Here is a 24,083-nt window from a genome sequence, read left to right on the forward strand (position 1 = left end):
ACTGTGCCTGCATTATGAAGGACGGTGGGGAGGGTACAGTGGGAGGTACTGTGCCTGCATTATGAAGGACGGTGGGGAGGGTACAGTGGGAGGTACTGTGCCTGCATTATGAAGGACGGTGGGGAGGGTACAGTGGGAGGTACTGTGCCTGCATTATGAAGGACGGTGGGGAGGGTACAGTGGGAGGTACTGTGACTGCATTATGAAGGACGGTGGGGAGGGTACAGTGGGAGGTACTGTGCCTGCATTATGAAGGACGGTGGGGAGGGTACAGTGGGAGGTACTGTGCCTGCATTATGAAGGACGGTGGTGAGGGTACAGTGGGAGGTACTGTGACTGCATTCTGAAGGACGGTGGGGAGGGTACAGTGGGAGGTACTGTTCCTGCATTATGAAGGACGGTGGGGAGGGTACAGTGGGAGGTACTGTGCCTGCATTATGAAGGACGGTGGGGAGGGTACAGTGGGAGGTACTGTTCCTGCATTATGAAGGACGGTGGGGAGGGTACAGTGGGAGGTACTGTGCCTGCATTATGAAGGACGGTGGGGAGGGAACAGTGGGAGGTACTGTGACTGCATTATGAAGGACGGTGGGGAGGGTACAGTGGGAGGTACTGTGCCTGCATTATGAAGGACGGTGGGGAGGGTACAGTGGGAGGTACTGTGCCTGCATTATGAAGGACGGTGGGGAGGGTACAGTGGAGGTACTGTGCCTGCAATATGAAGGACGGTGGGGAGGGTACAGTGGGAGGTACTGTGCTGCATTATGAAGGACGGTGGGGAGGGTACAGTGGAGGTACTGTGCCTGCATTATGAAGGACGGTGGGGAGGGTACAGTGGGAGGTACTGTGACTGCATTATGAAGGACGGTGGGGAGGGTACAGTGGAGGTACTGTGACTGCATTATGAAGGACGGTGGGGAGGGTACAGTGGGAGGTACTGTGACTGCATTATGAAGGACGGTGGGGAGGGTACAGTTGGAGGTACTGTGCCTGCATTATGAAGGACGGTGGGGAGGGTACAGTGGGAGGTACTGTGACTGCATTATGAAGGACGGTGGGGAGGGTACAGTGGGAGGTACTGTGACTGCATTATGAAGGACGGTGGGGAGGGTACAGTGGAGGTACTGTGACTGCATTATGAAGGACGGTGGGGAGGGTACAGTTGGAGGTACTGTGCCTGCATTATGAAGGACGGTGGGGAGGGTACAGTGGGAGGTACTGTGACTGCATTATGAAGGACGGTGGGGAGGGTACAGTGGGAGGTACTGTGCCTGCATTATGAAGGACGGTGGGGAGGGTACAGTGGGAGGTACTGTGCCTGCATTCTGAAGGACGTTGGGGAGGGTACAGTGGGAGGTTCTGTGACTGCATTCTGATGGATGGTGGGGAGGGTACAGTGGAGGTACTGTGCCTGCATTATGAAGGACGGTGGCGAGGGTACAGTGGGAGGTACTGTGCCTGCATTATGAAGGACGGTGGGGAGGGAACAGTGGGAGGTACTGTGACTGCATTATGAAGGACGGTGGGGAGGGTACAGTGGGAGGTACTGTGCCTGCATTATGAAGGACGGTGGGGAGGGTACAGTGATAGGTACTGTGCCTGCATTATGAAGGACGGTGGGGAGGGTACAGTGGAGGTACTGTGCCTGCATTATGAAGGACGGTGGGGAGGGTACAGTGGGAGGTACTGTGCTGCATTATGAAGGACGGTGGGGAGGGTACAGTGGAGGTACTGTGCCTGCATTATGAAGGACGGTGGGGAGGGTACAGTGGGAGGTACTGTGACTGCATTATGAAGGACGGTGGGGAGGGTACAGTGGAGGTACTGTGACTGCATTATGAAGGACGGTGGGGAGGGTACAGTGGGAGGTACTGTGACTGCATTATGAAGGACGGTGGGGAGGGTACAGTTGGAGGTACTGTGCCTGCATTATGAAGGACGGTGGGGAGGGTACAGTGGGAGGTACTGTGACTGCATTATGAAGGACGGTGGGGAGGGTACAGTGGGAGGTACTGTGACTGCATTATGAAGGACGGTGGGGAGGGTACAGTGGAGGTACTGTGACTGCATTATGAAGGACGGTGGGGAGGGTACAGTTGGAGGTACTGTGCCTGCATTATGAAGGACGGTGGGGAGGGTACAGTGGGAGGTACTGTGACTGCATTATGAAGGACGGTGGGGAGGGTACAGTGGGAGGTACTGTGCCTGCATTATGAAGGACGGTGGGGAGGGTACAGTGGGAGGTACTGTGCCTGCATTCTGAAGGACGTTGGGGAGGGTACAGTGGGAGGTTCTGTGACTGCATTCTGATGGATGGTGGGGAGGGTACAGTGGAGGTACTGTGCCTGCATTATGAAGGACGGTGGGGAGGGTACAGTGGGAGGTACTGTGCCTGCATTATGAAGGACGGTGGGGAGGGAACAGTGGGAGGTACTGTGACTCCATTATGAAGGACGGTGGGGAGGGTACAGTGGGAGGTACTGTGCCTGCATTATGAAGGACGGTGGGGAGGGTACAGTGGGAGGTACTGTGCCTGCATTATGAAGGACGGTGGGGAGGGTACAGTGGAGGTACTGTGCCTGCATTATGAAGGACGGTGGGGAGGGTACAGTGGGAGGTACTGTGCTGCATTATGAAGGACGGTGGGGAGGGTACAGTGGAGGTACTGTGCCTGCATTATGAAGGACGGTGGGGAGGGTACAGTGGGAGGTACTGTGACTGCATTATGAAGGACGGTGGGGAGGGTACAGTGGAGGTACTGTGACTGCATTATGAAGGACGGTGGGGAGGGTACAGTGGGAGGTACTGTGACTGCATTATGAAGGACGGTGGGGAGGGTACAGTTGGAGGTACTGTGCCTGCATTATGAAGGACGGTGGGGAGGGTACAGTGGGAGGTACTGTGACTGCATTATGAAGGACGGTGGGGAGGGTACAGTGGGAGGTACTGTGACTGCATTATGAAGGACGGTGGGGAGGGTACAGTGGAGGTACTGTGACTGCATTATGAAGGACGGTGGGGAGGGTACAGTTGGAGGTACTGTGCCTGCATTATGAAGGACGGTGGGGAGGGTACAGTGGGAGGTACTGTGACTGCATTATGAAGGACGGTGGGGAGGGTACAGTGGGAGGTACTGTGCCTGCATTATGAAGGACGGTGGGGAGGGTACAGTGGGAGGTACTGTGCCTGCATTCTGAAGGACGTTGGGGAGGGTACAGTGGGAGGTTCTGTGACTGCATTCTGAAGGACGGTGGGAGGGTTCAGTGGGAGGTACGGTGCTGCATTATGAAGGACGGTGGGGAGGGTACAGTGGGAGGTACTGTGCCTGCATTATGAAGGACGGTGGGGAGGGTACAGTGGGAGGTACTGTGCTGCATTATGAAGGACGGTGGGGAGGGTACAGTGGGAGGTACTGTGCTGCATTATGAAGGACGGTGGGGAGGGTACAGTGGGAGGTACTGTGCTGCATTATGAAGGACGGTGGGGAGGGTACAGTGGGAGGTACTGTGCTGCATTATGAAGGACGGTGGGGAGGGTACAGTGGGAGGTACTGTGCTGCATTATGAAGGACGGTGGGGAGGGTACAGTGGGAGGTACTGTGCCTGCATTATGAAGGACGGTGGGGAGGGTACAGTGGGAGGTACTGTGCCTGCATTATAAAGGTCTTACACCTTACATCTGTTGTATGAATTATCATTTTTTTTTATGTAGAAGAAATACTTTCGATAATTATCCCCTGAGGATTAGTAAAGAAGAATAACTTAAGAAAAGCTGTTAGTGAAGATCGTCTGCTCAGGTGACCTTGAGTGACCTAGACTCCTCAGGTGACCTTGAGTGACCTAGACTCCTCAGGTGACCTTGAGTGACCTAGACTCCTCAGGTGACCTTGAGTGACCTAGACTCCTCAGGTGACCTTGAGTGACCTAGACTCCTCAGGTGACCTTGAGTGACCTAGACTCCTCAGGTGACCTTGAGTGTCCTAGACTCCTCAGGTGACCTTGAGTGACCTAGACTCCTCAGGTGACCTTGAGTGACCTAGACTCCTCAGGTGACCTTGAGTGACCTAGACTCCTCAGGTGACCTTGAGTGACCTATACTCCTCAGGTGACCTTGAGTGACCTAGACTCCTCAGGTGACCTTGAGTGACCTAGACTCCTCAGGTGACCTTGAGTGTCCTAGACTCCTCAGGTGACCTTGAGTGACCTAGACTCCTCAGGTGACCTTGAGTGACCTAGACTCCTCAGGTGACCTTGAGTGACCTAGACTCCTCAGGTGACCTTGAGTGACCTAGACTCCTCAGGTGACCTTGAGTGACCTAGACTCCTCAGGTGACCTTGAGTGACCTAGACTCCTCAGGTGACCTTGAGTGTCCTAGACTCCTCAGGTGACCTTGAGTGACCTAGACTCCTCAGGTGACCTTGAGTGACCTAGACTCCTCAGGTGACCTTGAGTGACCTAGACTCCTCAGGTGACCTTGAGTGACCTAGACTCCTCAGGTGACCTTGAGTGTCCTAGACTCCTCAGGTGACCTTGAGTGACCTAGACTCCTCAGGTGACCTTGAGTGACCTAGACTCCTCAGGTGACCTTGAGTGACCTAGACTCCTCAGGTGACCTTGAGTGACCTAGACTCCTCAGGTGACCTTGAGTGTCCTAGACTCCTCAGGTGACCTTGAGTGACCTAGACTCCTCAGGTGACCTTGAGTGACCTAGACTCCTCAGGTGACCTTGAGTGACCTAGACTCCTCAGGTGACCTTGAGTGACCTAGACTCCTCAGGTGACCTTGAGTGTCCTAGACTCCTCAGGTGACCTTGAGTGACCTAGACTCCTCAGGTGACCTTGAGTGACCTAGACTCCTCAGGTGACCTTGAGTGACCTAGACTCCTCAGGTGACCTTGAGTAACCTAGACTCCTCAGGTGACCTTGAGTGTCCTAGACTCCTCAGGTGACCTTGAGTGACCTAGACTCCTCAGGTGACCTTGAGTGACCTAGACTCCTCAGGTGACCTTGAGTGACCTAGACTCCTCAGGTGACCTTGAGTGACCTAGACTCCTCAGGTGACCTTGAGTGACCTAGACTCCTCAGGTGACCTTGAGTGACCTAGACTCCTCAGGTGACCTTGAGTGACCTAGACTCCTCAGGTGACCTTGAGTGACCTAGACTCCTCAGGTGACCTTGAGTGACCTAGACTCCTCAGGTGACCTTGAGTGACCTAGACTCCTCAGGTGACCTTGAGTGACCTAGACTCCTCAGGTGACCTTGAGTGACCTAGACTCCTCAGGTGACCTTGAGTGACCTAGACTCCTCAGGTGACCTTGAGTGTCCTAGACTCCTCAGGTGACCTTGAGTGTCCTAGACTCCTCAGGTGACCTTGAGTGTCCTAGACTCCTCAGGTGACCTTGAGTGTCCTAGACTCCTCAGGTGACCTTGATTGTCCTAGACTCCTCAGGTGACCTTGAGTAACCTAGACTCCTCAGGTGACCTTGAGTGACCTAGACTCCTCAGGTGATCTTGAGTGACCTAGACTCCTCAGGTGACCTTGAGTGACCTAGACTCCTCAGGTGACCTTGAGTGACCTAGACTCCTCAGGTGACCTTGAGTGACCTAGACTCCTCAGGTGACCTTGAGTGTCCTAGACTCCTCATGTGGCTATCACATAGGTGTTTACCGCTAGCTGAGCATGGCAGCAGGTGCCAGGAGACTTGTCCAAGACTTTCATCTCAGCGCCAATATATCAGGATACTTATAGCACTGAGTGTAGTACACTACTACAGGTCTACACCCGAGTGTTAGTAATGAGTGTAGTACACTACTACAGGTCTACACCCGAGTGTTAGTAATGAGTGTAGTACACTACTACAGGTCTACACCCGAGTGTTAGTAATGAGTGTAGTACACTACTACTGAACTACACCTGAGTGTTAGTAATGAGTGTAGTACACTAGTACTGAACTACACCTGAGTGTTAGTAATGAGTGTAGTACACTACTACTGAACTACACCTGAGTGTTAGTAATGAGTGTAGTACACTACTACTGAACTACACCTGAGTGTTAGTAATGAGTGTAGTACACTACTACTGAACTACACCTGAGTGTTAGTAATGAGTGTAGTACACTACCACTGGTCTACACCTGAGTGTTAGTAATGAGTGTAGTACACTACTACTGAACTACACCTGAGTGTTAGTAATGAGTGTAGTACACTACTACAGGTCTACACCCGAGTGTTCGTAATGAGTGTAGTACACTACTACTGGTCTACACCTGAGTGTTAGTAATGAGTGTAGTACACTACTACTGGTCTACACCTGAGTGTTAGTAATGAGTGTAGTACACTACTACTGGTCTACACCTGAGTGTTAGTAATGAGTGTAGTACACTACCACTGGTCTACACCTGAGTGTTAGTAATGAGTGTAGTACACTACTACTGGTCTACACCTGAGTGTTAGTAATGAGTGTAGTACACTACTACTGGTCTACACCTGAGTGTTAGTAATGAGTGTAGTATACTACTACTGAACTACACCTGAGTGTTAGTAATGAGTGTAGTACACTACCACTGGTCTACACCCGAGTGTTAGTAATGAGTGTAGTACACTACCACTGGTCTACACCCGAGTGTTAGTAATGAGTGTAGTACACTACTACTGGTCTACACTCGAGTGTTAGTAATGAGTGTAGTACACTACCACTGGTCTACACCTGAGTGTTAGTAATGAGTGTAGTACACTACCACTGGTCTACACCTGAGTGTTAGTAATGAGTGTAGTACACTACTATTGGTCTACACCTGAGTGTTAGTAATGAGTGTAGTACACTACTACTTGTCTACACTCGAGTGTTAGTAATGAGTATAGTACACTACTACTGGTCTACACCTGAGTGTTAGTAATGAGTGTAGTACACTACTACTGGTCTACACCCGAGTGTTAGTAATGAGTGTAGTACACTACTTCTGGTCTACACCTGAGTGTTAGTAATGAGTGTAGTACACTACCACTGGTCTACACCTGAGTGTTAGTAATGAGTGTAGTACACTACTACTGGTCTACACCTGAGTGTTAGTAATGAGTGTAGTACACTTCTACTGGTCTACACCTGAGTGTTAGTAATGAGTGTAGTACACTACCACTGGTCTACACCTGAGTGTTAGTAATGAGTGTAGTACACTACTACTGGTCTACACCTGAGTGTTAGTAATGAGTGTAGTACACTACCACTGGTCTACACCTGAGTGTTAGTAATAAGTGTAGTACAATACCACTGGTCTACACCTGAGTGTTAGTAATGAGTGTAGTACACTACTACTGGTCTACACTCGAGTGTTAGTAATGAGTGTAGTACACTACCACTGGTCTACACCTGAGTGTTAGTAATGAGTGTAGTACACTACCACTGGTCTACACCTGAGTGTTAGTAATGAGTGTAGTACACTACTACTGGTCTACTCCTGAGTGTTAGTAATGAGTGTAGTACACTACCACTGGTCTACACCTAAGTGTTAGTAATGAGTGTAGTACACTACTACTGAACTACACCTGAGTGTTAGTAATGAGTAGTACACTACTACTGGTCTACACCTGAGTGTTAGTAATGAGTGTAGTACACTACTACTGGTCTACACCTGAGTGTTAGTAATGAGTGTAGTACACTACTACTGGTCTACACTCGAGTGTTAGTAATGAGTGTAGTACACTACTACTGGACTGGTCTACACCTGAGTGTTAGTAATGAGTGTAGTACACTACTACTGGTCTACACTCGAGTGTTAGTAATGAGTGTAGTACACTACCACAGGTCTACACCTGAGTGTTAGTAATGAGTGTAGTACACTACCACAGACGTACATCTCAGCAGGACTACTGAGTGTAGTACACTACCACAGACGTACATCTCAGCAGGACTACTGAGTGTAGTACACTACCACAGACGTACATCTCAGCAGGACTACTGAGTGTAGTACACTACCACAGACGTACATCTCAGCAGGACTACTGAGTGTAACACCACCACAGACGTACATCTCAGCAGGACTACTGAGTGTAGTACACTACCACAGACGTACATCTCAGCAGGACTACTGAGTGTAGTACACTACCACAGACGTACATCTCAGCAGGACTACTGAGTGTAACACTACCACAGACGTACATCTCAGCAGGACTACTGAGTGTAACACTACCACAGACGTACATCTCAGCAGGACTACTGAGTGTAGTACACTACCACAGACGTACATCTCAGCAGGACTACTGAGTGTAACACTACGACAGACGTACATCTCAGCAGGACTACTGAGTGTAACACTACGACAGACGTACATCTCAGCAGGACTACTGAGTGTAACACTACCACAGACGTACATCTCAGCAGGACTACTGAGTGTAACACTACCACAGACGTACATCTCAGCAGGACTACTGAGTGTAGTACACTACCACAGACGTACATCTCAGCAGGACTACTGAGTGTAGTACACTACCACAGACGTACATCTCAGCAGGACTACTGAGTGTAGTACACTACCACAGACGTACATCTCAGCAGGACTACTGAGTGTAACACTACCACAGACGTACATCTCAGCAGGACTACTGAGTGTAACACTACCACAGACGTACATCTCAGCAGGACTACTGAGTGTAGTACACTACCACAGACGTACATCTCCGCAGGACTACGGAGTGTAACACTACGACAGACGTACATCTCAGCAGGACTACTGAGTGTAACACTACCACAGACGTACATCTCAGCAGGACTACTGAGTGTAACACTACCACAGACGTACATCTCAGCAGGACTACTGAGTGTAACACTACCACAGACGTACATCTCAGCAGGACTACTGAGTGTAACACTACCACAGACGTACATCTCAGCAGGACTACTGAGTGTAACACTACCACAGACGTACATCTCAGCAGGACTACTGAGTGTAACACTACGACAGACGTACATCTCAGCAGGACTACTGAGTGTAACACTACGACAGACGTACATCTCAGCAGGACTACTGAGTGTAACACTACCACAGACGTACATCTCAGCAGGACTACTGAGTGTAACACTACCACAGACGTACATCTCAGCAGGACTACTGAGTGTAACACTACCACAGACGTACATCTCAGCAGGACTACTGAGTGTAGTACACTACCACAGACGTACATCTCAGCAGTACTACTGAGTGTAACACTACCACAGACGTACATCTCAGCAGGACTACTGAGTGTAACACTACCACAGACGTACATCTCAGCAGGACTACTGAGTGTAGTACACTACCACAGACGTACATCTCAGCAGGACTACTGAGTGTAGTACACTACCACAGACGTACATCTCAGCAGTACTACTGAGTGTAACACTACCACAGACGTACATCTCAGCAGGACTACTGAGTGTAACACTACCACAGACGTACATCTCAGCAGGACTACTGAGTGTAACACTACCACAGACGTACATCTCAGCAGGACTACTGAGTGTAACACTACCACAGACGTACATCTCAGCAGGACTACTGAGTGTAGTACACTACCACAGACGTACATCTCAGCAGGACTACTGAGTGTAGTACACTACCACAGACGTACATCTCAGCAGGACTACTGAGTGTAACACTACCACAGACGTACATCTCAGCAGGACTACTGAGTGTAACAATACCACAGACGTACATCTCAGCAGGACTACTGAGTGTAACACTACCACAGACGTACATCTCAGCAGGACTACTGAGTGTAACACTACCACAGACGTACATCTCAGCAGTACTACTGAGTGTAGTACACTACCACAGACGTACATCTCAGGAGTACTACTGAGTGTAGTACACTACCACAGACGTACATCTCAGCAATACTACTGAGTGTAGTACACTACCACAGACGTACATCTCAGCAGTACTACTGAGTGTAGTACACTACCACAGACGTACATCTCAGCAGTACTACTGAGTGTAACACTACCACAGACGTACATCTCAGCAGTACTACTGAGTGTAACACTACCACAGACGTACATCTCAGCAGGACTACTGAGTGTAGTACACTACCACAGACGTACATCTCAGCAGGACTACTGAGTGTAGTACACTACCACAGACGTACATCTCAGCAGTACTACTGAGTGTAACACTACCACAGACGTACATCTCAGCAGTACTACTGAGTGTAACACTACCACAGACGTACATCTCAGCAGTACTACTGAGTGTAACACTACCACAGACGTACATCTCAGCAGGACTACTGAGTGTAGTACACTACCACAGACGTACATCTCAGCAGGACTACTGAGTGTAGTACACTACCACAGACGTACATCTCAGCAGTACTACTGAGTGTAACACTACCACAGACGTACATCTCAGCAGGACTACTGAGTGTAGTACACTACCACAGACGTACATCTCAGCAGGACTACTGAGTGTAGTACACTACCACAGACGTACATCTCAGCAGTACTACTGAGTGTAACACTACCACAGACGTACATCTCAGCAGTACTACTGAGTGTAACACTACCACAGACGTACATCACGACTACAGTGTAACACTCAGCAGGACTACTGAGTGTAACACTACCACAGACGTACATCTCAGCAGTACTACTGAGTGTAACACTACCACAGACGTACATCTCAGCAGGACTACTGAGTGTAACACTACCACGGGTCTCAGCCTCAGTAGGTTATTGAGACACCACACACGACACACTGTGTGTCCAGAAAGTCTAATAAAGGAGTGACAGAGTACTGAGATTACACAGTGAGGGAGTGTCAACACCAAGCACTACACTGCTGATGGTAGCTCCTGGGCCACTAGCTTGTCATTGAAATGACTGAAATCTCTTATTGAAAATGGAACAAAATATCGACAAGTTGAAGATTAAGACACATGTGCAGTAGATGGGTCTCTTTACTGTCGAGACATTTTGCCTACACACGAGACTTCTTCAGTCACATCCAGAGAAAACGGAAGTACTGAAATAAAAAAGTGTTCTATCTGTTAGGAAGTTACATATATCCATCTATCCACTTTTCCTGTTATTCCTTTATGGTGCATTTTGTGCGCTATTACATGATGATCACACTTGTTGAAGGCTTTTCCACAGCATCGAAGACTATGTCATAGTGGTGCAGTAGCTGGGATAGGTAGAAGCGACGCTCTAAACCCGTGCTGCCAAGGTATGTGCAACTAATGGGTATCTAAGTGGGTGGCGATCATGCTTCTTAGAACCCTTTCAATTATAATAAAAAAGTAGCGCTAAACCAAAAGGGCTATACAGCACTGCAGGGCAGGGAAGGATGTGAGGGTATTGGGTAGCAAGAGGGAGAGGGATAATTAGTAGGTTATGGAGTACAGTGGGGCAGTGGATTGTGCGGGGGTAGAGGGTAGCAAGACATTGAGGTAGAAAGTGCTGAGGGAAGTGCTAGAGGTATCATCATCAGAGTTTGTAGAGTAAATCAGTTGTCAAAAAGTCAATGAGAGAGTCCGGAGTTAAGGCGGGTTCATCAGCAAGAAGGGAAGGTAAACAAAGAGCAGCAGAGCGGAGACGACGTTGGAGGTAAATTATGAGTGGTCACTGATAGAGTGGGCAGTCCAACAGAATGTGGCTAACAGATATTGGAACCTGACAGTTCTCACAGAGAGGAAAAGGGCGCCTCTCCATCAGATACCATAAGACGAGTGTGGCCAATGCGAAGATGGGAGAGAGTAGTCTCCCAACCTTGACACTGATGACAAGAAGATAGCCAGTAACCTATACTCGGTTTAATAGAATGAAGTTTGTTACAGAGCAGATTAGACCAATGTTGTTGCCAACAGGTGCGAAGGTGGGTAGCACTTACAGCAAAATAGTCCGTGAATGGAACACCTTTATATGAAACCGGGAGGTCATGTACTGCTGACCGCACAGCAGTGTCTGCCTGTTCATTGCCCTGTACGTCAACATGACGTACATGCTTGGTAGAGATACAGCGTAACCAAAGTTGGATACGGAGAACTAGGGGGTGAGGTGTATCAAATTTTTGTATAGCCTGTAAAGCACTAAGGGAGTCTGAAATAAACACAAATGGTGACACAGGCATAGATGCAATACGGATAAGTGCTGCAAGAATGGCATACAATTCAGCAGTTAAAAATGCTAGCCGAGGATAGCACATGCCCTCGCATGACACTATCCGGAAACACTGCTGTGAATTCGACGCCGTCAGAAGATTTAGAGCCATCTGTGTACACTGCGATGGCATGAGAATGAGAACAGAAGTGGTCAAAAAAAAGAGAGCGGGAAGCTACCACAGTTGGGCTTCACGCATGGCAATGAGAAAGAACAGACATGAACAGCTGAAACCTCCTAAGGGGGGTAGGGAAAAGTGAGATGCTACATGAACATAGAAAGGTGGTAACTGAAGGGAAGACAAGAGCAAATGTAGGCGAAGAGAATTGGAATGGAGTAAGCAGGGGTGACAAATAAAGAATGTCTACTAACATCAGTGACTATTCTATATATGGAAGGATTGCAAAGATCATAAGAACAAACATAATAGTGAAGGTGATCAGACAAGGATGGAATATTCGCTTCTGCATAGAGGCTCTCAAGAGGTGAAGAACGAAAAGCACCAAGGCCTTCATAAACGTAATCCCTGGTGATAGATGGGATTAAGGCTAGAGAGAGTAGCAGGAGAGGCCGCTGAATAGATCTGGTCACCATAATCGAGTTTCGATAAAATTAGGGCTGAATGTAGACGAAGGAGAGTTCGACGATCAGCTCCCCATGAAAGATGAGCAAGGGTTTTAAGATGGTTCAGCCGGCTGTGACAAGTTGCCTTCAGAGAGATAATGTGAGGTTTCCAGGATAACCTACGGTCAAAGAGAAGGCCTAGAAACCTGACCGTATCACGTTCAGGGATATGGGAGTCATAGAGGTAAAATGGATGATCAGAGATGACAGAACGTCTAGTGAAAGTAATTTGGTGAGTTTTAGTGCTGGAAAATTTAAACCCAGGAGTGGTGGCCCAATTGGAAACACGGTTGACCGCACGCTGGAGAGAAACTGCAGTGAGGTGACAGTCAGCGCCTGCACCAGCAATAGCGAAATCATCAACACAGCGTGATGACCAAATCATTTATAGCAAGGAGAAAAAGTGTTGTGCTCAGAACACATCCCTGGGGGACACCTTCAGCTTGGACAAAGTCCCGGGAGAGCATATTATTAACCTGAACACAGAGGTGTCTGCCAGTTAAGAAGTTCTTAAGGAAGGATGGTAGATTGCCTCGGAGGCCTAAGGAGTGGGCTTGGACCAAAATATTATACCTCCAAATTGTGCATCCTCAAAGTAAAAAAATATGGCAATAACTGAGCGGTTATTCGCAAAGGCATTATGAACATATGTATCCAAGCATAGTAAGGGGTCAGTGGTAGAACGGCCTTTACGAAAGTGCACTTTCATTAAAGGTTCCATCAGAAAAAGGATCCTTCACTGACGTGTATAGTATGCAAAGTCATGGAGATTATCAGGAGAGTGGTGGAACACCTGGAACGGAACAAAGTTCTAAACAACAGCCAGCACGGATTCATGGAAGACAAATCCTGTGGAGTTTTATGACAAGGTAACTGAAGTAAAGACACGAGAAGGAGGGGTGGGTCGATTGCAGCTTCTTGGACTGCAAGAAGGCCTTCGACACAGTTCCTCACAAAAGATTAGTGCAGAAGCTAGAGGATCAGGCACGTATAACAGGAAGGGCACTGCAATGGATCAGAGAATACCTGACAGGGAGGCAACAGCGAGTCATGGTACGTGATGAGGTATCACAGTGGGCGCCTGTGACGAGCGGGGTCCCACAGGGGTCAGTCCTAGAACCAGTGATATTCTTGGTATATGTGAATGACATGATGGAAGGGATAGACTCAGAAGTGTCCTTATTTGCAGATGATGTGAAGTTAATGAGGAGAATTTTTTGTTTTATATTTTATTTAAAAGCAACAGATACATAAACCATAAGAAAAAACACAAGCTGACAATTAGCAAATAAAAAAAAAAGCAACGGTGCCAGACAATGTCAGTACACATTCAAAAAAAAAAAAAAATACATTTTAACACACTGATATAACAAAATTCTACTGAAATAAACCCAACCAGTTTATGGAAAAAAAAAAAAATACCGACTTCCAAACAAACAGCCGGAGTCATTATAAAACATGTAGAAATAAGTCCTATAAACATATATATATGTATATATATACACACATGCATATACACACATACGTGTATGTGCACATGTGTTTGTACAGAACAAACCGGATTATACAAGAAATAATACGCAAATAACTTGACACTAAAGAAACTAGATATATATTACATCCAATAATAGAACTGTACCTCAGACACTGGTTCCCACAAACACACCTACACACACACAAAGTTAATGTTACCGATTAACATTCAATATATAATATGACCTTCCATACCAATAGAAGGGTATATATAAACCCCATAAAATACTTATATAGTCTCATACATAGTTCATAATATACCCCTTCAATTATACAATAAGAAAAAAGACGTATGACAAGGATAAAGCTATCATCAGATTCGAATACATAAAGCATATCCTCACATATACATATGAATATAACTCCTATATAAAATGGTTCTTATAACAATAAAAGAAAAAAAACAGAAAATCACATACAACTTTTAAATAACTAAATAAATAAATAACAAAAAGGCACAATACCGTGACTGGAACGATACACAAATAACCCGCACATAAAAGAGAGAAGCTTACGACGACGTTTCGGTCCGACTTGGACCATTGACAAAGTACACTAACAGAGGTGGAGCAGGACGGCTATATATAGGCAGGAAGAGGTGGAGGTAGTAGTAGTAGTAGTAGTAGTAGTAGTAGTAGTAGTAGTAGTAGTAGTAGTACAAGAATTGTATATAATACCGACAGGATGAAATGACACATGCACAACACCCGGGCATCCCCATCGTACACGTTTCGCCATCCAGCCAGCCACTGGATGGCGAAACGTCCACAACAAAGACAACCAGACGCCGCATATGTGTCTTAATTTCAACAGTAGTTGTAGTAGAAGAAGAAGAGGTAGTAGAGTGGTAGCGGAAGAAGTGGGAAATAAGGAAGACGAGCCAGTCAAATACAAAGGAAGGGGAGCACTGCAAGAGAGCTAGAAACCCACAGAGGGAGAGCAAGCGCACCGAGGTGCGTGAAAGGGGAAGTGGTGAAATAAAATAAATGAAGAAGGAACAGAAACACGAGACAGGAGAGAGAAAGACAACCCAGAGGAGAAAAGGAGAGAGGAAAGGGGAAGAGGAAGAAGAAAAAGAAAAAGAAAAAGTGAGGATTCAGGTTAAGTCACGGGTGTTCTGAAGTTTGGAGCATTTTACAATGTAGTGGGAGAGGAAGGCATCTACAGAGACGAAGCCAGGGCTAAGATTCATACAAGGAAAGTTGTGTATTAGAGAGGATTCAACTACACGGCGACTGTTCGAGTTGGAAGTAGGGAAGACAGTCGCCGTCTAGTTGAATCCTCTCTAATACACAACTTTCCTCTGGCAGCCCTTCATATGGACCATCCCTCCACACTCCCATGGTTGCAGAATGCACTGTCCCATAACTGCTGAAAAACTCCTGTAGTCCATATGCCGTAGCCTCGAAGGGTACATTTCGTACCTTCACCCATGTGAAGTACTTAGAGACGTCATGTAAAACGACATCCACTGCTGAATTCACACTCACGTGTTATTCCTGGTAATGCTCGACAATTGTTGTGTAGAAGCTGGCACGTACAAATTTCACGAAGATTCGTGTCAAACCATTAAGAGCAACGCCATACAATTCCTCATTGGGAATACCATATGCATCCCTGATGATGCCAGGGAGAAGGACGTTCATCGTAGCGCCACTTAAGGTACCACGAACCAGCTCAATGCAGACAGTATTTATTCTCCGTCCTGTACGTTCCGCCATTTTGAATCCAAGTGAAAACAGGAAAACTGCGCAAAAGCCAACTCAATCAGGAGCTACTGTGCAGCCTGTCCGCACGGCCCGGGAGCGATGTGGACAATGTTTATTTGCAGATGATGTGAAGTTAATGAGGAGAATTAAATCAGATGCGGACCAGACAGGTCTACAAAGAGACCTAGACAGGCTGGACGCGTAGTCCAGTAACTGGCTCCTAGAATTTAACCCCACCATATGAAAAGTCAAACCTGAGAATAGCGTTCCGATACCTCGGTAAGGAATCGTTCAAGACTCTATACACTCTGTACGTCAGGCCCATACTGGAGTACGCAGCACCAGTTTGGAACCCACACCTGGTCAAGCACGTCAAGAAATTAAAGAAAGTGCAAAGGTTTGCAATAAGGCTGGTTCCAGAGTTAAGGGAAATGTTCTACGAAGAAAGGTTAAGGGAAATCGGTCTGACGACACTGGAGGATAGGACAGTCAGGGGTGACATGATAACGACACATAAAATACTGCATGGAATAGACAAGGTGGACAGAGACAGGATGTTCCAGAGATGGGACACAGAAACAATGAGTCACAATTGGAAGTTGAAGACTCAGATGAACCAAAGAGATGTTAGGAAGTATTTCTTCAGCCACAGAGTTGTTAGGAAGTGAAATAGTCTGGCAAGTGATGTAGTGGAGGCAGGAACTATACATAGTTTTAAGACGAGGTATGATAAAGCTCATGAAGCAAGGAGAGGGAGGACCCAGTAGAGGTCAGTGAATAGGCGGGGCCAGGAGCTGAATCTCGACCCCTGTAACCACAATTAGGTGAGTACATTTAGGTGAGTACAGGCACTCTCCTTCAAAGGCTGTGGGAAATTAGAAGTTGGGTGATATATCATACTGTTAGACTCCAGGTATTTTGGAAAAGGGAAGGTTGAGTTAACATGAGTCGAGATGGTCACCCACGTAAGCCTACTCGACGTTGCTGTATTTCTGTATACACTCTTAATTTATAAGACTAATTTAGTAATGAAGCCTCTATAGGTAAAAATACTACTATTTATAAATCTTTAAGCTAAGCTAGAGTTAGACATAGTATAGTATCAACAGTTATCTTTCACAGCCTACACAAACTGACAACAACGGGCATTTGACCAGGCCTATGAGGGCACATTTACCCAAGTTAGGCACCCTGGGCATCAGTCACAAAAAAGTCGTTCACGAGTGAGGAGGGGGACCAGACTCTGCCCAATGCAGATTAATTAACATCCTAGTTAATTAGGCTACTTATCCCATGACAGGCCTTTGTGCAGTTAAATATTCTAACATTCGAGAACACATTACAATGCGTATTAGATAACATTTCACAGCAATAACAGATATGTTGTGTATCTTTATACGTATATGCTTCTAAACTGCTGTGTTCTGAGCACCTCTGCAAAAACAGTGATAATGTGTGAGTGTGGTGAAAGTGTTGAATGATGATGAAAGTATTTACTTTTTGGGGATTTTCTTTATTTTTGGGTCACCCTGCCTCGGTGGGAGACGACCGACTTGCTAAAAAAAAAAAAAACAGTCTTCCTCGGTGCTACAAGATGGTTGCAGATTGTGACTCACAGTTGTGTATCTCAAGGATTCCTCGCTGGAGCGACACAGAACCCACACTCCACGACAGTAAATACGCGCTAACAGTATCATTAAATGAACCTTTCTTGTACTTTATCTAGGGCTGACCAGTGTGAGAGGTCTTACCACAGCCTCCAGCTCTCCAGAGATACAACTACCTGCAACCGGCTTACTCTGCCCTGTGGGAACCAGAGGTAAGAATTCAGTTATCTAGAAATAGGATGTCAGGTTTCTGGGCTGAATTCCACTAATGGCTTGACTAAATCACTAACTTAATCAGTCGTAACCCACCCATACACATAGGCACTCTCCACTCTCCTTCATAGGCACTCTCCACTCTCCTTCACAGGCACTCTCCACTCTCCTTCACAGGCACTCTCCACTCTCTTTCACAGGCACTCTCCACTCTCCTTCACAGGCACTCTCCACTCTCCTTCATAGGCACTCTCCACTCTCCTTCATAGGCACTCTCCACTCTCCTTCATAGGCACTCTCCACTCTCCTTCATAGGCACTCTCCACTCTCCTTCATAGGCACTCTCCACTCTCCTTCATAGGCACTCTCCACTCTCCTTCATAGGCACTCTCCACTCTCCTTCATAGGCACTCTCCACTCTCCTTCACAGGCACTCTCCACTCTCCTTCACAGGCACTCTCCACTCTCCTTCACAGGCACTCTCCACTCTCTTTCACAGGCACTCTCCACTCTCCTTCACAGGCACTCTCCACTCTCCTTCACAGGCACTCTCCACTCTCCTTCACAGGCACTCTCCACTCTCCTTCATAGGCACTCTCCACTCTCCTTCACAGGCACTCTCCACTCTCCTTCACAGGCACTCTCCACTCTCCTTCACAGGCACTCTCCACTCTCCTTCATAGGCACTCTCCACTCTCCTTCATAGGCACTCTCCACTCTCCTTCATAGGCACTCTCCACTCTCCTTCATAGGCACTCTCCACTCTCCTTCATAGGCACTCTCCACTCTCCTTCATAGGCACTCTCCACTCTCCTTCATAGGCACTCTCCACTCTCCTTCATAGGCACTCTCCACTCTCCTTCATAGGCACTCTCCACTCTCCTTCACAGGCACTCTCCACTCTCTTTCACAGGCACTCTCCACTCTCTTTCACAGGCACTCTCCACTCTCCTTCATAGGCACTCTCCACTCTCCTTCATAGGCACTCTCCACTCTCCTTCATAGGCACTCTCTACTCTCCTTCATAGGCACTCTCCACTCTCCTTCATAGGCACTCTCCACTCTCCTTCACAGGCACTCTCCACTCTCCTTCATAGGCACTCTCCACTCTCCTTCATAGGCACTCTCCACTCTCCTTCATAGGCACTCTCCACTCTCCTTCATAGGCACTCTCCACTCTCCTTCATAGGCACTCTCCACTCTCCTTCATAGGCACTCTCCACTCTCCTTCATAGGCACTCTCCACTCTCCTTCATAGGCACTCTCCACTCTCCTTCATAGGCACTCTCCACTCTCCTTCATAGGCACTCTCCACTCTCCTTCACAGGCACTCTCCACTCTCCTTCATAGGCACTCTCCACTCTCCTTCATAGGCACTCTCCACTCTCCTTCATAGGCACTCTCCACTCTCCTTCATAGGGCACTCTCCACTCTCCTTCACAGGCACTCTCCACTCTCCTTCATAGGCACTCTCCACTCTCCTTCATAGGCACTCTCCACTCTCCTTCACAGGCACTCTCCACTCTCCTTCATAGGCACTCTCCACTCTCCTTCATAGGCACTCTCCACTCTCCTTCATAGGCACTCTCCACTCTCCTTCATAGGCACTCTCCACTCTCCTTCATAGGCACTCTCCACTCTCCTTCATAGGCACTCTCCACTCTCCTTCATAGGCACTCTCCACTCTCCTTCATAGGCACTCTCCACTCTCCTTCATAGGCACTCTCCACTCTCCTTCATAGGCACTCTCCACTCTCCTTCATAGGCACTCTCCACTCTCCTTCATAGGCACTCTCCACTCTCCTTCATAGGCACTCTCCACTCTCCTTCATAGGCACTCTCCACTCTCCTTCATAGGCACTCTCCACTCTCCTTCATAGGCACTCTCCACTCTCCTTCATAGGCACTCTCCACTCTCCTTCATAGGCACTCTCCACTCTCCTTCATAGGCACTCTCCACTCTCCTTCATAGGCACTCTCCACTCTCCTTCATAGGCACTCTCCACTCTCCTTCATAGGCACTCTCCACTCTCCTTCATAGGCACTCTCCACTCTCCTTCATAGGCACTCTCCACTCTCCTTCATAGGCACTCTCCACTCTCCTTCATAGGCACTCTCCACTCTCCTTCATAGGCACTCTCCACTCTCCTTCATAGGCACTCTCCACTCTCCTTCATAGGCACTCTCCACTCTCCTTCATAGGCACTCTCCACTCTCCTTCATAGGCACTCTCCACTCTCCTTCATAGGCACTCTCCACTCTCCTTCATAGGCACTCTCCACTCTCCTTCATAGGCACTCTCCACTCTCCTTCATAGGCACTCTCCACTCTCCTTCATAGGCACTCTCCACTCTCCTTCATAGGCACTCTCCACTCTCCTTCATAGGCACTCTCCACTCTCCTTCATAGGCACTCTCCACTCTCCTTCACAGGCACTCTCCACTCTCCTTCATAGGCACTCTCCACTCTCCTTCATAGGCACTCTCCACTCTCCTTCATAGGCACTCTCCACTCTCCTTCATAGGCACTCTCCACTCTCCTTCATAGGCACTCTCCACTCTCCTTCATAGGCACTCTCCACTCTCCTTCATAGGCACTCTCCACTCTCCTTCATAGGCACTCTCCACTCTCCTTCATAGGCACTCTCCACTCTCCTTCATAGGCACTCTCCACTCTCCTTCATAGGCACTCTCCACTCTCCTTCATAGGCACTCTCCACTCTCCTTCATAGGCACTCTCCACTCTCCTTCATAGGCACTCTCCACTCTCCTTCATAGGCACTCTCCACTCTCCTTCATAGGCACTCTCCACTCTCCTTCATAGGCACTCTCCACTCTCCTTCACAGGCACTCTCCACTCTCCTTCATAGGCACTCTCCACTCTCCTTCACAGGCACTCTCCACTCTCCTTCACAGGCACTCTCCACTCTCCTTCATAGGCACTCTCCACTCTCCTTCATAGGCACTCTCCACTCTCCTTCATAGGCACTCTCCACTCTCCTTCATAGGCACTCTCCACTCTCCTTCATAGGCACTCTCCACTCTCCTTCATAGGCACTCTCCACTCTCCTTCATAGGCACTTGATAAAGCTCTACACAGATCTTGTTCTACAATGTGCCTCTCCTTCACTGTGATCATCAATTATTTAAGTTCATGAAGCGGAATGATGTCTTAAAGTATGTACTTATGGTGGGTACCTGCGTACTGAAAGTGTGTATGTGAGGGGGGAAAAGGTGTGGGAAGCAGCCTTGGCCCTGGGTGCTAATGCGGCCAGAGTTCCACTGGCCAGCCATGGTAATAACACAAGTGCGTCACTTACATCCACTAAACACAATCTCCTTGTCATGGTCTCCGCCTCGCTGGTGCTGTTGCTCACCTTAATGTCTATTTTGTCGTTTCTCTATAATCTCCAAGGCTCCGACACTATCACGAAGACATGGGCAAGCAGGAGGGAATGTCGACAAGTTGCAAGGTACTTGACTGAGCTGCAGTAGCGCTTGACAAGTTCACGGGACGTGGATGAGCAGAAAGGAAACACAAAGTTGCTGGCTGAGTGTTAAGGGTTGTAATCTTATCAGCGGACGACATGTATCATTTATACGTCACAGGCACTCACGTGTTTGCTGTCTCAGTCAGCTGAGATTATTTAGTCCAGGATAAGTTCGTAGTGCTGTTATGTTGCTATGGATCACTGGAGGCTAAATTTCTGAAAAATAGTGTTAATAATTAAGTTTAGGCAAATTTCCAACTATTTATAAAATCCCAGCTTGCTCACAAAGATTCTGCCTAGGAAGGTAGACGTGGCTCTGTATATCATGATGATTGTAGTAGTGACTCCAGAGGCAGGAAAAGGTTTACTGGTTAACACACTCTAGGTTCTACAAAGGAGGAATCTTGACATAATGGAATAATCAAACAGCAAGAATGATAACTACTGATCTTTTGCTACAGCAGACAATTATGCATGGAACGGAAGATTCACGGAAAGCAGCCTTCCAGTGAGCAGCAGTTCCGGCTAGACAGACAGAGAAGGAGGGTTGGTGTTGCAGGTGTTGTTGACGCCCTTGTGGACCCACACTGCGGCTGACATCTTAGTATTCCATGAATGACACATTACGCTATGTCCAGAAGCTCCTACACTCCTGCCAACAAGCTAACTCTCTCAGAAAGGCACACCATAATGCTAACACTATCAGGAGTGGACGCAAACATACTCTATCAGCGTGGGATAACATACTCTATCAGCATGGGATAACATGCTCTATCAGCATGGGATAACATGCTCTATCAGCATGGGATAACATGCTCTATCAGCATGGGATAACATGCTCTATCAGCATGGGATAACATGCTCTATCAGCATGGGATAACATGCTCTATCAGCATGGGATAGCATGCTCTATCATGAGATAACATGCTCTATCAGCATGGGATAACATGCTCTATCAGCATGGGATAACATGCTCTATCAGCATGGGATAACATGCTCTATCAGCACGGGATAACATGCTCTATCAGCATGGGATAACATGCTCTATCAGAATGGGATAACATGCTCTATCAGCTTGGGATAACATGCTCTATCAGCATGGGATAACATGCTCTATCAACATGGGATAACATGCTCTATCAGCATGGGATTATCAGCATGGGATAACATGCTCTATCAGCATGGGATAACATGCTCTATCAGCATGGGATAACATGCTCTATCAGCATGGGATAACATGCTCTATCAGCATGGGATAGCATGCTCTATCAGCATGGGATAACATGCTCTATCAGCATGGGATAACATGCTCTATCATCATGGGATAACATGCTCTATCAGCATGGGATAACATGCTCTATCAGCATGGGATAACATGCTCTATCAGAATGGGATAACATGCTCTATCAGCATGGGATAACATGCTCTATCAGCATGGGATAACATGCTCTATCAGCATGGGATAACATGCTCTATCATCATGAGATAACATGCTCTATCAGCATGGGATAACATGCTCTATCAGCATGGGATAACATGCTCTATCAGCATGGGATAACATGCTCTATCAGCATGGGATAGCATGCTCTATCAGCATGGGATAACATGCTCTATCAGCATGGGATAACATGCTCTATCATCATGGGATAACATGCTCTATCAGCATGGGATAACATGCTCTATCAGCATGGGATAACATGCTCTATCAGAATGGGATAACATGCTCTATCAGCATGGGATAACATGCTCTATCAGCATGGGATAACATGCTCTATCAGCATGGGATAACATGCTCTATCATCATGAGATAACATGCTCTATCAGCATGGGATAACATGCTCTATCAGCATGGGATAACATGCTCTATCAGCATGGGATAACATGCTCTATCAGCATGGGATAACATGCTCTATCAGCATGGGATAACATGCTCTATCAACATGGGATAACATGCTTTATCAGCATGGGATAACATGCTCTATCAGCATGGGATAACATGCTCTATCAGCATGGGATAACATGCTCTATCAGCATGGGATAACAACATGCTCTTTCAGTAGGAATACCAATATGTTCCATCACCAGAGAACATCAATATGCTCTATCACCAGAGAACATCAATACGCTCTATCAGTAAAGGGCAGCAGTATGCTCTATCAGTAAAGGGCAGCAGTATGCTCTATCAGTAAAAAGCAGCAGTATGCTCTATCAGTAAAGGGCAGCAGTATGCTCTATCAGTAAAGGGCAGCAGTATGCTCTATCAGTAAAGGGCAGCAGTATGCTCTATCAGTAAAGGGCAGCAGTATGCTCTATCAGTAAAGGGCAGCAGTATGCTCTATCAGTAAAGGGCAGCAGTATGCTCTATCAGTAAAGGGCAGCAGTATGCTCTATCAGTAAAGGGCAGCAGTATGCTATCTCTCTCAGTGAACCAGTTCCTCAAACATCGTAATCAAACATAAAGCAACTCACATTACATTTAGTACTGGGAAGGCTGGAAACATATATATACATCAAGAGATGTATTACAAGATGTTAATGTATCACAAATACTAAAGATATCCACTAAACCCAAACTTCCCAAATGGTAAAAATCCTTTTCTGCAACATTCAGAGTTTGACAACAAAAGTAACAAGGTGGACTCCTCACAGACACATATAAGGCAAGTGTTGGGCATGAGATGTGTGTGAATAGTTTCAATATTTATAGACGTGAGAGAATAAGTCACAACAAGGAGTAGGACTATAGGAAAGACATCTGTGATACACAGAACTGATGAA

At 47.2% G+C, this 24,083-nt stretch overlaps 1 protein-coding gene across 6 annotated transcripts in view; it reads right to left on the minus strand.

Moving 5' to 3' along the window:
- LOC128688073 (uncharacterized) overlaps positions 1 to 24,083 on the minus strand; it is a 209,817-nt gene that overhangs the window by 129,947 nt on the left and 55,787 nt on the right. For 2 of the 6 annotated variants that reach the window (XM_053775799.2, XM_053775802.2), the window contains one exon: positions 21,192 to 21,521. The exons of 2 other annotated variants lie outside the window; for them this stretch is intronic. The gene's annotated coding sequence lies outside the window, so the exon portion shown is untranslated. Of the gene's footprint in view, positions 1 to 21,012; positions 21,077 to 21,134; positions 21,522 to 24,083 lie in introns of those variants that run through there. 2 more of the 6 variants (XM_053775803.2, XM_053775804.2) reach the window with 2 other exon arrangements.

Source organism: Cherax quadricarinatus, chromosome 10 (genome assembly GCF_038502225.1).
Source record: "Cherax quadricarinatus isolate ZL_2023a chromosome 10, ASM3850222v1, whole genome shotgun sequence".
NCBI classification, from domain to species: domain Eukaryota; kingdom Metazoa; phylum Arthropoda; class Malacostraca; order Decapoda; family Parastacidae; genus Cherax; species Cherax quadricarinatus.